This window comes from Trachypithecus francoisi, unplaced genomic scaffold, assembly GCF_009764315.1.
Source record: "Trachypithecus francoisi isolate TF-2019V2 unplaced genomic scaffold, Tfra_2.0 Lachesis_group3, whole genome shotgun sequence".
Taxonomy (NCBI): domain Eukaryota; kingdom Metazoa; phylum Chordata; class Mammalia; order Primates; family Cercopithecidae; genus Trachypithecus; species Trachypithecus francoisi.
The window spans coordinates 136,362,090-136,376,841 of NW_022681468.1; the positions used below are offsets into that span (position 1 = coordinate 136,362,090).

Sequence of the window (14,752 nt, forward strand, 5' to 3'; positions counted from 1 at the left end):
TAGTTCCCCTATACTATTCAAAACAAAACGTATTAAGACTTTATCTGTATTTATTGGAACTAAGAGCATTAACTTATTAAAAAATATATATACAGCTAACATTCTTGTCCATTTTTCTGAATTCGGTTTTAATAGTGATGTCCTGAAGGCACCACTAGTTCTCTGCATCTCCAAATGACATTTATTTATTTGTAATTTTCTTCATACTATATAGCTCATACAATTCTGCAGACAGCTTTAATCCTAAGTTAAAATATCCTGCATAATCTTTTGGTTCAAGTGTGATTATTCCTGCCAGATATAAAAATGATCCTAACAAGCTGCCGTGAGCAGCAGGGGCTTTCTTATGCACGTATTTAACCCCGTGCACAATCAAATGGGACTTAAAATGGAAGTTGTTCTGTTTCTTCACATATTGCCCAAAACCTGATGACTTTTAGAAAGCCATTAAGAAAGCTTACAAAGCCAGGAACTGTGGCTCACGCCAGTAATCCTAGCACTTTGGGAGGCTGAGGCGGGCAGATCATGAGGTCAGGAGTTTGAGACCAGCCTGGCCAAGATGGTGAAACCCGGCTCTACTAAAAATACAAAAATTAGCCAGGCGTAGTGGCGGGTGCCTGTAATCCCAGCTACTCAGGAGGCTGAAGCAAGAGAATTGCTTGAACCCGGGAGGCGGAAGTTACAGTGAGCCGAGATTGTACCATAGCCTGGCCGACAAAGCAAGACTCTGTCTCAAAAAAAAAAAAAAGAAAGAAAAAAGAAAGCTTACAAAATGCAAAGCCCTGCTTACCTTCATTACTTTCTTCCTAGCTCCCACTAGAGGTCTCTTGTTGTTATATAAAACTTGGCCTTCTCCATTGATTCTCTGGTAGCAGATGTTTTGTTTTCCTTTTTGTTGTCTCTCAAGCCAATCTCTGTTTTACAACAACCATAGCATGACATTGATCATGTAATCATATGGCAAAATATGGAAAGAATAGTATGGGTCCTGTCTCTTCATGTGTGATTATCTTGAGGCTCAAATGAGAAAATTATTTGAGAGTTGACATCTCCCCAAATCTAAGAGGATACCTGAACATTGAACTTTCACATAGTTTTTATTATATGACTGTCAGTCCAAAATTGTTAATTGCCAAGGATCTATCTTTTATTAAACCAGATCAATTATAAAGTCAAGTTGATAGAAGGTAACAAATTGTCTTTAAGATCTCTTTTTTTTTTTTGAGATGGCATCTTGCTCTGTCACCCAGGCTGGAGTGAAGTGGCCCGATCCTTGCTCATTGCAGCCTCTGCCTCCCAGGTTCCAGTGATTCTGCTGCCTCGGCCTCTGGGGTAGCTGGGATTACAGGTGTGCACCACCATGCCCAGCTAATTTTTGTATTTTTAATAGCTATGAGGTTTCATCATGTTGGCCAGGCTGGTCTCGAACTCCTGGCCTCAGGTAATCCACCCGCCTCGGCCTCCCAAAGTGCTGGGATTACAAGCGTGAGCCACTGCGCCTGGCCAAAGATCTCTTAAGCATATCTTTCTTTTATGACTTTAACATTTATGTATGCTAATGATCAGCTTAAAATATCTTGAGACGCATTTTTAGTCATTAAATTTCTGGTGTTAACAAGGATGGAATTAGTAAGGTAGAAGCAGAAAACTAACAGTTCTGAGTGTATTTTGTGGAAATTTTCACTTTTTATAATTCAATTAATCATGACAAATTATGCCCTCAATATACATCTGATTTAAAGGGTCTACCCTTCTATCTTAATCCAGATAGCAAATGAGATCAGATACAGAAAATTCAATGAGTTGTGTGGTGAGGAAGTGCCCACATTACACACAGTACCTCAGATGATGGTTTGTTTCACTGTTCTTGTGCACCTACCACAAAGGCCCAGCTGTGGGGCCGCAGCTTGATTTTTTTTGCCTTCACCTAATGTTCCATGTCCATTAATTCTAGGACCAAGTTCTTGTATTTTAAAACATTGAGTTATTATATTTTATCAGACTTCAGTTTGGTAACGAAATAATTATCAAAATCTGTTTATCTTTCACTGATGAACAAAATCTAAGGATTTGAGCCCTTATTTCTCTATCTGTATAATGGGTATAATACATGGGTATTTAATTCACAGACAAATAATGAAGTATAATGGGACTAAGTAATATCATCTACAAAAGTCTCATTATGTATGAATGATACATCATATCTCTTAAATCTTTTGCAGCCCTCTTGCGGTTACCTGATGTCTTCTTGATAAATCATTTAGTATGGTTGCTTTTAATTCTTGTTTTCAGAATATACTGAATTTCATTCAGCATGAACACATGTCCCGACCTGCAGGACAGTTGAACGGACCCTGGAAGGGGGAGTGGGAATGGAGGAGACAAGAAAACACGAGAAATGGAGACAAGACAAATAGCCTGATCAAGTCTCGTTTAATGGTGGCGGTGCAATGCCTTATATAGGCTGGCAGAGGAAGAGGTTGGGCCAGGGTGGTGACAGGAGGCTGGGTTTACTCAAATGACAATTGCGCATGCGCCGTTGGTTGATAATTTTCCCGGGCGTGGGATTGCGCCTGTGCTGTAGGCTGCATATCTTCCTGGGCGGGAAAAATGTTTGCGCGTGCGCGGGAAAGGTTTGTAATAAAGAACCCGGAAATGTGCCATCTTGTCTCCGCTTTGCGGAGATCAAGCAACAGAGGTCGGCTAACTCCGGGCCTCATGGCTCCGGACAGGTCCCCCTTTTTTATATATAATTTTGGCTAGAAGATTGTCCCTCAGGAACTGCGCCTGTCTTAGGTTGGAGTAATACATCTCATCACTGGTACCCGTCATGGGATTAGGCAGTAGCTTATGACGGCCCTCCTGTCTTAGGTTAGTGAGAGATGATACTCTCTTACCCGTCATTGGCTGTCCAGTTCAGCGCATAGGGAAGGTGGTCATAATGGGTGTGAGTATGAACCACCGCGATCTTCTTGTTCTAGGCGATGATAATGGACCTGTATAGGTTTCGCTTGGATAGCCTCGACTTGTTGCTTAATGAATGTCATGAGCTTATTGAAGACCAAAGGTCCTACAGAGAGTAAGAGCAATAGGCAAAGCAGGGGGCCCAGGAATGGCATAAGATAGGGAAGGAGTCCATGGAACCCAGTCCAAAACGGGTTATCGGTTATTTCTTTTCGTCGTTTTTCTAGGTCTTCTTGTAGATGCCTGATTTTATCTCTGACGATCCCGGATTTGTTGGCATAGAAACAGCACTTCTCCTGTAAAGCCAAGCAGATGCCTCCCTGTTCTGCAGTTAGTAAATCTAGGCCTCGTCTATTTTGGAGCACTACTTCTGCCAGAGAATCTACCTGATCTTGTAAATCTTGTATAGTACTTGAAATGGCCTGCATATCTGAGATCAATTGGCGAGACAATTTGGTGTATTGAGTAACAGAAACCCCTAGGCCTGTAGCCCCAGTTGCTACGGCAGTAGTTATGCCTAATCCTGCAAGTAAGGGGATAAATTGTATTGCCCTTTTATTTCTTCCTAAAAAGTGATCTATAGCTGGGATAGGTACAGGTTCATCTCCAGGGATAATGTCTATGTCTGGCAAAAGTGTGGCTAAGGCACAGCGTCCTGTCCACTTAGTAGGTAAATAGGTATAAGCCCTATTATTACCGCATATAAAAACTGAGCTGTTTGGGGCACACAGCGATTGGGAAATATTTGCTATGGTGGAACAATTATTGAATTCATTGAATCCTACATCGAGATCGTAAGTGTTCTTACGGGGAGGGGAGTAGATACAAGAGGAAGTAGGAAATTCTAAAGGCTGTACTTTAAGGGGAGGAATTATGGTGCAAGGGGTATTGGATGTATAATTTAAGTCATTGCTGGGTATGGCAAGAGGAACGGGATCTCCTGATTGCAGACACAGCCAGCAGTCATTAGCTAGACTAGAGTTGGAATTGTTAAGCAGGTTATGAGTAGCAGTGAGGAGGTCAAAGGTCTGGGCATCAGTTTTCTCTTTCCCTCGGGCTTTGGGCAAGGCCAAGGGGTGGTAGTGAATTTCCGGGTATAGGGACCTTTGTAACTCTTCAAGTTTTTTGTATACCCTAATTTCTCGGACCTTGTCTTGTGGTCCTCCTCCATCAGAGATATGAAGAGGGGGATGAATATTCCAGCAGACAGGCTGTCCTACAATTCCAGTACAGCCAGCTGATATAAGGTTATTGGTATTTCCTAAAACTGTAGGGATATTACTGGCCCCTATAGTAGGGGTTCTAGATCTTGTTAAGATGGCAGTATAGTATGTTTTATTGCCAGAGGTACATTCTAGATAAGTAGTGTAGCAGGAACTATGCATAGCAGCCTTAAATGTGTCACAAGGGCAGGTTGTGGTACCCCCTCCGCTAGATAATCTTGGGGTTGACACACACCACCACTTAAGAGAGTTACTAGGCAGGTATGCTGTGTAAGGTGCAGGACATGGTTGAGATGTATGTATTTGGAGGGGAGGTCACAGATCCCCCCAAACAATCACAGGGCTTACTGTGTCGTTGTTGTATATATGTAAGGGCCTCATGGGGATTACCGAAGCCAGCATAAACCTGGAATGCTTGGCAGATCATCACCATGGTCCAGAGGGGCTTGTAATTGGAGTTCATCTCTGCAACAGAGAAAAAGAGTACTCTCAGGGAGAAAATTACTCCCTGGATTGGCTATTGTTAGGTACCTGTCTTACCAGTCGCTCTGGTAGCCATCTGGCTGCATCATGAGTCTGAGAAAAAACACAAACTGAGCCTCTTCCCCAGATTAACACTGGGTCTGGACCATGCCACGTGTTGTCTAAAGGGTCTTTCCGCTTAACCATGGCAAATTGTTTTTTGGACTTGGAATGCCAAAATCGATCAGCTGCTGATCTGTTCAGGTTATCCAAATTTAAAAAATTTAAAATAAAAAGTGTGTGATTAAGGATATTTCTAGGGGTGCCCTTAGTAGGGTACCATTCTCCCTTTTTTATTTTGTCAATAGTGGTTTTTAAGGATAGGTGTGCTCTTTCAACTATTCCTTGTCCTTGAGGGTTATAGCGAATTCCAGTAATGTGCTTTATTTGTAATTTAAGACAGAAGTCTTGAAAGGCTTTGGATGTATAGCCAGGACCATTGTCTGTTTTTAGTTGTTTAGGCTTTCCAACTATGGAAAAACAGTGTAGTAAATGAGCTATGACATGTTTAGTAGCTTCTCCTGTTTGTAGGATGGCTAGTATAAATCCACTAAATGTATCTATACATACATGGACGTATTTTAAGTTACCGAATTCTGAATAATGGGTGACATCCATTTGCCAGATCATGTTGGGAATTAGTCCTCTTGGGTTAATTCCTAAGTGAGGGACTGGCAGGTATGTTATACAGGTCTGACATTGTTTAACTATTTGTCTTGCTTGTTCTCTAGTTATTTTAAACATCAGTCTCAAAGTTTGAGCATTAAGATGGTGTAAGGCATGAGCAGCCTGTGCTTGGGCTAGGTTTGTATTTGTAGCTATGGCTACTGTCTTGGTTGCCATATCAGCCAGTTGGTTGCCCTGGGATAGAGGTCCTGGTAATCCTGAATGAGCTCTAATGTGTCCAAGAAAGAAGGGTGTTGTTCTATTATGTATTAACTGTTGGCATTGTAAAAATAACTTGGCTGTGTCTGACACATGTTTGATTTGTGCTACAGTCTCAAGTAAAGGTATTGAGTGAGCTAAGTATGCACTATCAGTATAAATATTAAGAGCCTGATCAGGGAAGGCTAACAGCACTGCAATTAGGGCCTGCAATTCTACTAGCTGGGCCGAGGTATGGCTGGTTTTGAATTTAACAGTGATGTCAGCAAAGGTATATGCAGCAGTTCCTGTGGATGACCCATCAGTGAATACTAATAAGGCATTGTCTAAAGGTGTTTTACTGATGACATGAGGGAAGACAAAAGCATGTAGCTTACAAAATTGGATAAGCTTGTTTGGCAGTTAATGGTTATCTAAGTTACCAGCATAAGAGGCTCAAGCAATTGGCCACGTTTCAGTATTTTGCATCAACCAATGGATTTGTGGCTTAGAATAAGTTTGTATGATTGTAAAAGGTTCAATTCCAAAAAATTTTTTGCTATTGTCTCTACCTAAGATGATTAAATCGGCTATGGCATCATAATAGGGGAGTAATACCTTTTTGGGTGATGAAGGCAAGTGGACCCACATAATAGGGTTATTTTGCCAGAATAAACCAGTAGGTGTCAGTGTTGTTTTAAATATTAAAAAGGTTAATGGCTGTGAATAGTCTATGTTGGTAACAAATTGTTCAGCAATGGCCGCCTCTACTTTGTTAAGTGATAAAAGAGCTTCTTTTGACAAGGACCTAAGGGACTTAGGATTGGGGTCACCTCTCAGGGTGTCAAATAAAGGTTTTAAGTCTCCCGTGGTGAGTTTTAAGTATGGCCGGAGCCAATTTATGTCTCCAAGGAACTTTTGGAAATCATTAAGGGTTTGTAACTGATCTTTATGGATAACGGCTTTTTGATTGGTAATTTTAGGTCCATTTATTTGAAAACCTAAATATGTATAAGGGTCTTGTAGTTGTATTTTTTATGGAAAAATTTGTAACCCCGCTGTGGTTAGTTCTTGCTTGAGTTGAGCAAAACACTGTAAGACTTGTTCTCCCATTTTTCCTGCTATGAGGATATCATCCATGTAATGTATAATGTATATTTGTTTCCATGTCTCTCTAACTGAGTGTATGGCTGTAGCCACATATTTTTGACACAAGGTGGGACTGTTGGCCATACCTTGAGGTAACACTTTCCATTGGTATCGCTTCATTGGTTCTTTGAAATTTATAGATGGTAAGCTAAAGGTGAATCGTTTTTGGTCAGTAGGATGAAGGGGAATTGTAAAAAAGCAATCCTTAAGGTCTATGATAATTTTAAAATATCCTTGAGGGATTGCAACTGGAGAAGGTAGCCCTGGCTGTAAGGCGCCCATAAGGACCATAGTAGCATTTACTGCTCTTAAATCTTGTAAGAGTCTCCACTTTCTGGATTTCTTTTTTATGACAAATATGGGGGTGTTCCAAGGAGAGTTGCTTTCTGTAATGTGTCCTGCCTCTAATTGTTCCTGCAGTAACTGTTGGGCAGCGGCAAGCTTCTCATTGGTTAGTGGCCATTGATCAACCCAAACGGGTTCATCTGACTTCCAAGTGATTGGGTCAGCACTTTTTTGGGGTGTAGGCATGTCAATGGCCACGGTTAAAAATTTCCAAGCCCCCTTTTATCCAATTTTCCTATGGCTGGGATTGGCTGCAAAATGCCATCTTCTCTTTTTCCTAACCCTTTCCCAGGGTGGTAGTCCTGAGCCAACATTTGTGCAGTGACTATATCATTTGGGCTACCCATCATGACCCTCATTTGGGAGAGAAGATCTCTACCCCCAAAGGTTAACAGGCAAATCAGGGATAACGAATGGCTTAATGAGACCGGAATTACTTTCTTGATCTCTCCAGGTGAGATATTTGGAACTTTGTCTAGGGTTATTACTTTGCCCGATTCCTCGTAAATTTGTTAAGGTCTCTGAAGTGGGCCAACTGGAGGGCCAATCTTGTTGTTTAATAATTGTTACGTCGGCCCCTGTGTCTATCAGTCCTGTAAATAACTTTCCGTCCAGCCATAAGGTGAGAGAGGGTTTTTGATTAGTAATGGACTGTACCCAGTGGATGTCTGAGGATCCGAATCCTCCCTTTCCTCTTAGGGGCGATTGGACTTTACTAGCTGTTTTTAGCAATGGCAACAGGAGTAACTGCGCTATTCTATCCCTTTGAGGAATGATAATGATGTTGTCAATAGCCTTGGCCATGATTTTGATTTCTCCTATATAATCACTATCAACTATTCCCGGAAAGACCTGTAGGCCTTTCATGGTGACGCTGCTTCTCCCTAGGATTAATCCAAACATGTTTGAGGGTAGGGGTCCATATACCCCAGTACCCAAGGCTTGGGGTCCCATTTCAGGGGTTAATACTGCGTGGGAGGTGGAACAGAGGTCCAATCCTGCGCTTCCTGGGGTTGCTCTACTAAGTTGTGAAACGGATTGTGTTGGTTGGTACAAAACTGACCACCCCATAAGCTTGTTTCGGGGCCTGGGGCTGGCCCCTCAATCCGTTTCCCTGTTGAGGTGTTAGGGGATTTCCTTGATTGTCCATTTTAGATTTACATTCGTTGGCCCCATGTTTTCCTCTTTTACACCTAGGGCAGAGGCCTGGGGCTTTTGCCTCTAAGGTCTTAGCTAGCTCTCCCTTACAATCCCTAGCGAAGTGTCCCGTTTTTCCGCACTTGAAGCACCCCTTGCTATTCTTATTTTTACTAGCGAGGAAGTCTTTTACGGTTTGTCCACTAAAGGCAGCAGCCATAGCCAAGCCCTGTTGATATGAGGGCCCTATGTCTGAACAGAGGCGGATGTAGCCTGTTAAGTCTGTTTTCTTTCTATAAGGTCTGATTGCTGCCTGACAAGCCGGGTTAGCGTTTTCGTAAGCTGGCTGTTTTACATAATCCACCCCTGCCTCGGCATTTCCAAATATTCTGCTGGCCGTGGTTAAAAGTCTATGTACAAAGTCTGCAAAGGGCTCATCAGGCCCCTGTTTGACCCCCGTGAGCGAGGCTCCTGGATCCCCCTTAACAGGAAGTTTTCTCCAGGCTTTGGTAGCCGCTGCTTGGATTTGAGAAAACAGTCCAGGATCGTACTGCATCCGAGCATCGGTTTCTGTGTAGTTACCCGAGCCAGTTAGCATATCAAAATCCCAACCATTTCCGGCTTGTTGGTTTCTCTTGGCCGTATCTCTATAATTTTCATAAAATTCTGACTTCCAAATCAGATGATCGCCTCCGGAAAGAGCTGCTCTAACTAAGGTATTCCAATCTATGGGAGTGAGCCAATTTTTGGCCACAGATTCGACTATGGCCAGGGTGTACGGGGCAGTAGCTCCGTATTGCGAGACAGCGGTTTTTATTTCTTTTATTACAGTAAATTCAAACCCATTGTGGTGTCTCCAGGCTCGGCCCTGCGCATCTGTAGTTTCAGTTACTGGAAAAACGTCTCGAGGAGGGGAATCCTCCCTATCCCTACTACCAAGCGACCTTCCTTTTGGGACATGCTGTCTGGGTCTCTGAGGGGGAGAGTGTTTCTCTATTCCTTTAGGGTATTGAACGCTCTCACTTCCTGTCCTTAATTTCTGCAATCTAGTGATTAAAGACTGATGTAGTTCTTCGAGCTTTATTTGCTCTTCAAGTTGTGCAATTTTTTCTCTAAGCTCTACTTTTGGGTCTATTACTGCCATAACTGCTGGGGCAGAAGTCTTAATATAGGGAGGGGGATAAGTAAGAGTTTGTGGCCAGTCAGAATTAGGATATTTTGCTGCCTCTTCCTCTAAATTATCCCAATCTACTTCTGAAGGGTTAAGGTTATTTTTACTTTTGTTTTCATTAGTTGTAGGTAAAACTGGGTATTTTTTGGCCTTTTCCTTATTTGATGTTTCTATATTTGTTATTGAGGGGACCCCAGCCTCTTCCTCGTTGCTTTGTAGCGATATAAGGTCTATTTCTTTGTTAGGTGTGGATTTTTCGAGGTCGGTTTGGGAGCTGCCTCTTAATATTTCCTCAGTCTGAGTAACCACCGCCATTACCTCAGGATCTTTTTCTTTTTCCTTTTTATCTATTATATCTCTGATTAAGTTCCAATAAGGAAAAGCTGTCACCGGAACCTTTTCTGGTCCAAAAGTACTATAATAATCTTGAAAACAGTCTCCCACCCTACGCCACCTCTATATGTCAATGGTCCCCTCTTGTGGAAACCAAGGGCAGGTATCTTTTACAAAATCAAAAAATTTAAACAAATCATTACTTTTAATCTTTACTCCTCGTGTTTTTAGGGCCTCTTTTAACTGCCCTACATAAATCTGATGCTGGCTTAATTCTTGTCCCATAATCAGACACTATTACTCACCTCTGGTTCCAACGCGGCAGGTTCCCGCGATGTCCGGAGGAATTTCTTCCACTTTCACTTTCGGCCGACTTTAGGGCCTTCTTCCTCACTTTTTCCCCCGTGTCCAGGTCTCTGTTCGGGCGCCAGGTGTCCCTACCTGCAGGACAGTCGAACAGACCCTGGAAGGGGGAGTGGGAATGGAGGAGACAAGAAAACACGAGAAATGGAGACAAGACAAATAGCCTGATCAAATCTCATTTAATGGTGGCGGTGCAATGCCTTATATAGGCTGGCAGAGGAAGAGGTTGGGCCAGGGCGGTGACAGGAGGCTGGGTTTACTCAAATTACAATTGCACATGCGCCGTTGGTTGATAATTTTCCCAGGCACGGGATTGCACCTGCGCTGTAGGCTGCATATCTTCCTGGGTGGGAAAAATGTTTGTGCGCGTGCGGGAAAGGTTCGCACGCGTGCGGGAAAGGTTTGCGCGTGCGCGGGAAAGGTGTGTAATAAAGAACCCGGAAATGTGCCATCTTGTCTCCGCTTTGCGGAGATCAAGCAACAGAGGTCGACTAACTCCGGGCCTCATGGCTCCGGACAAACACATACATCATATTATAATTAAAAGTTTCTTCAGTTGAGAATTAGAGCAGGATTTGTCAGTAGTTCATGAGTGATACTTGGGAAAGAACTCTAATTGATTTTTACTATCCACTGGTAATTTTGTGTTGATTTCAGACTGGGTATATTTATGCATAATCAAAACCTAGGAAAGATCCACTTTAATATTTCAGAATGTTCATAAAATTCCAATTTCTATTTAGTACTATTATTTTAAAATGTATTATATCTCCTAAACTAGGAACTCTATTATTTTCTTAGCAAGAGTATCTTTAGAATTATAAATTTGATTTTAACACTTACCGTGTGGGGCAGGGGATGTCCTGTCAGGTTTACACATATTCTTCAGACATAACAATTTCCAGTCTATTGAACTCACGTCACTGTTTATGAAATATTCTTTTCAGCTTCCACAAGTGTGATGGAAAGAAAAGAAACTAAGAATGAGCATTCCGGCCGGGCGCGGTGGCTCAAGCCTGTAATCCCAGCACTTTGGGAGGCCGAGACGGGCGGATCACGAGGTCAGGAGATCGAGACCATCCTGGCGAACATGGTGAAACCTCGTCTCTACTAAAAAATACAAAAAATCAGCCGCGCGAGGTGGCAGGCGCCCGTAGTCCCAGCTACTCGGGAGGCTGAGGCGGGAGAATGGCATAAACCCGGGAGGCGGAGCTTGCAGTGAGCTGAGATCCGGCCACTGCACTCCAGCCTGGGCGACAGAGCGAGACTCCGTCTCAAAAAAAAAAAAAAAAAAAAAGAATGAGCATTCCATTGTTATTAATCTGAGTTGCATTCACCATTGTAATAAAAACCAAAATCAAAAATCATACATTAAAAAAGATGAAAAACATCAACTACAGGTTCAGTTCTATGACCCAGATATTTAATCCCCAACTATTTGACCTCATTAAAGAAACTCATATTTCCACCGATGTTAGTCTTTTGCCAGAATATTTTCACCCCAATTCTATACCTTCAAGTCTAACTTCGATGTCAGTTTACCATTATGTAGATAGCAGCCCACTTTCTGTTATTCTCTTTCTCAGCATCCTTTTTATTTCATTTTGTATCTTCCCTACTCTCTACTGCAGTGTAAGTTCACAGGGGACAGTTACAGTTATGATAAACCTATTTTATAACTTTATCATGAAATTCTCATCATCTAGCATATCTGGCACGTGGTAGGCATTCAGAAATATTTGTGGAATAAACTCATGAACTGTAAACTACTGAAGTCTAAAACATGAAGAATAGATGGCAAGAAAGTAAAGAATGCTTCCGTTTTTGAATTGTAAGAAAAAAATATATAAATGACTGACAGAAAAAAAAAAAAGTGTATTTATTTTGCCAGTCAGTTGCTTTGAGTCCAAATCAGGTTTACATGTGACTTGATTGTACAGAGGATAGTGACCTAGCAAAAAATAGTCAGTAATAGCAAAGAGGCTGTTGAAACACAGCAGCAACCTCCACTGTTATTTAGACATGTCTCAATTAATTCAAAAGTTTATAAGAAAAAGTTTATTAAATAGTGGTGATAAAACTTAGTATGTCCAGCATATTAGTGAGAAATGATTCACTTTGGGTGAGGTGGGCATAGAACAGAGCTGATAAAGACTCAGAAAAGAAGATTGAAAGGCAATGTGGTTAAAATGGCTTGTTATACCAGCAAAGTGCATATTATTACCCCATTTACTTGCCCTCAAATCTTAGACTTCTTTTTCTAATAACAAAGTTGTCTAAAATAAGCACTCAAAAATAGCCTGAGGATTGCGTTGTATATCAGGAGCCTCTACTTCCCTGAAATAATTACTTTAGTAAGCCCTCTCCTCGATACAAAACCCCTGAAGCCAGCAACAATCTAATCAACAGGTTTGTAATAACTTTCAGAAATTTAAGTGTAATAAATATGAAGAGGCCTGATTTATGTTTCATTTCCCAGATGCAAAGACTAGTACAATTCCGCTTCCCCCAAGTAGCAAACATTGCTTCCTGCTTTTGTACATCATTTGAAAACTGCTTAACTCACCCTCTCATGAGAGGATAAGGAGGAGAGAGGGCTGATTACGTTTCAACATGTGTGACATTAAATGCTTTTAGGTAGCTCATTGTGGGAACGTAGGGTGGCATACTGGATTAGCAGCCCCAGGAGAAACTGAGCTTTGTAGGATTTGTTCTTCTTTCTTGTCTCTGAAGTCCCCATTTAGATTCCCATGACAAGGCTCTTCCATAATTTCTGGTACCCCAGTGCTCTTCCACATGGGTGGTGCTGGTAACTCTATTCTCCACATTTCTTCCTGCCCAATCTCATGTACCAGAGATGTTCTCTTTACCTAGTCAAATCCTACCCAGACTGCAGCATGTGCATGTACAATTTACCATGAACATGTTAGTTAAACAATTTATATTAAACTGATAAGAACAGATGCTATGTTTGATCTTAGCCAGAAGGCCGAGAGGTGATTAATCAATTTATAAAGTAACTAGGGACTGGATGCGGTGGCTCACTCCTGTAATCTCAGCACTTTGGGAGGCAGAGGTGGACAGATCACCTGAGGTCTGGAGTTCAAGACCAGGCTGGCCAACAGGGTGAAATTCTGTCTCTACTAAAAATACAAAAAATTAGCTGTCATGGTGTCACACACCTTCAGTCCCAGCTACTCGGGAGGCTGAGACAGGAGAATTGCTTGAACCTGGGAGGCAGAGGTTGCAATGAGCCGAGATCGCGCCTTTGCACTCCAGTCTGAGCAACAGAGCCAGACTCTGTCTCAAAAACAAAATAAAACAAAACAAACAAACAAAAGAACAAAACTATAGATTGCCTAATTATTTTACCACTATTTATTTGTCTTATTTTCTCAGTTAGGCCTAAAGCTCCTTGAGAACAAAGAATTACTGTGTCTGTATGTTATGTAAGTTCTGTAGCATGGAATGCAAATAGAATACTTTATTCATTCAGCAAATATTCATTGAACATCTACTATGTGCCAGGCACTCTTCTTGATACAAGATCATGGTGCCCATGGCACTTACATTTCTAGTGAGAGAGGATACATCACAATTAAAACAAAACAAAACAACAACAACAACAAAAAAAACCACAAGACTGTCAGGTAATGATAAAGGCTCTGCAGGGAATTAATGTTGGGCAGTTTGATAGACAGTCCTGGAGGTTTACTATAGGCTGAGTGGTCAGAGAAGGAGGTAGGATTTATCCTAAGTTTGAATTGCAAGAAGGAGCCAGAAATTCTCCCACCTTTCAGAGGGGAGAATATTCTAAGCAAAGCAAACAGCTACTGCAAAAGGTCTAAAGTAGGGATGAGCTTGATGTAGATAATGAAGTCAAAAAGGTCAGTGTGACTCAAGAGAAGTACGGGGGAGGGAGCATTAAGAGTCAATATTGAAAAGTGAGGGAGGGATAGAATATGTTGGGTGTAATAATCCAAAGTAAGAAGCTTGAGTTCCACGTATTAAAGGGAGTCTTTTCACAATTTTACTCAAAAGGAATAACATGATTTGATTTATGTTTTCAAAAGGTCATTTCGTTTGCTATGTAAAAAAAAAAAAAAAATTGAATTAGAGAAGAGAGTGTGTCTGGAAGAGGAGTCTATTGCTTAGTTGAAGCAAGAGAAATAAATTGTTAGCTGGTGTTTGTTTTGTTTTGTTTGTTTGTGTTAACATCAAGTTGGCAAAAACCATGGTGTGACGTATGTGCTCTAGTTGACCTATATCCGGAAGTGCCAGTGGGAGGAACCCCTTTAGATGGTGAAGCTAACCCTGTCTGTGGTATGCAGGAAGTCATATTAGGACTACATCTTGATGGATGAATAAGATTTTGCCATAAGGAACAGCAAGTCCAAAAACCCAGAATATGAAGGTGGGGAACAAGTAGGAGGTAAATGAGAAGTTGGTATGACTGGAGATGGAATATAAAGTGAGATGCAGTGGAAGGTAACTATGACTTGTACCCCTGCAGAAAATAAAAGGAAGTCTTCGAACCTGGACTTCAACTTCTTATTTTATTTTGGTAAGAACACTTAACGTGACATCTGCCCTCTTAACAAATTTTTAAGAGTATATAATACATTATTGCTGACTCTAGGTACAATGTTGTACAGCAGATCTCTAGAGCTTAGTAATTTTA

General features: G+C 41.5%; 1 protein-coding gene and 1 pseudogene across 6 annotated transcripts in view; one reads left to right on the forward strand and one right to left on the reverse strand.

Moving 5' to 3' along the window:
* WDR72 (WD repeat domain 72) overlaps positions 1-14,752 on the forward strand; it is a 244,968-nt gene that overhangs the window by 102,959 nt on the left and 127,257 nt on the right. The window lies entirely within an intron of this gene.
* On the reverse strand, positions 12,966-13,072 carry LOC117071862 (annotated as a pseudogene).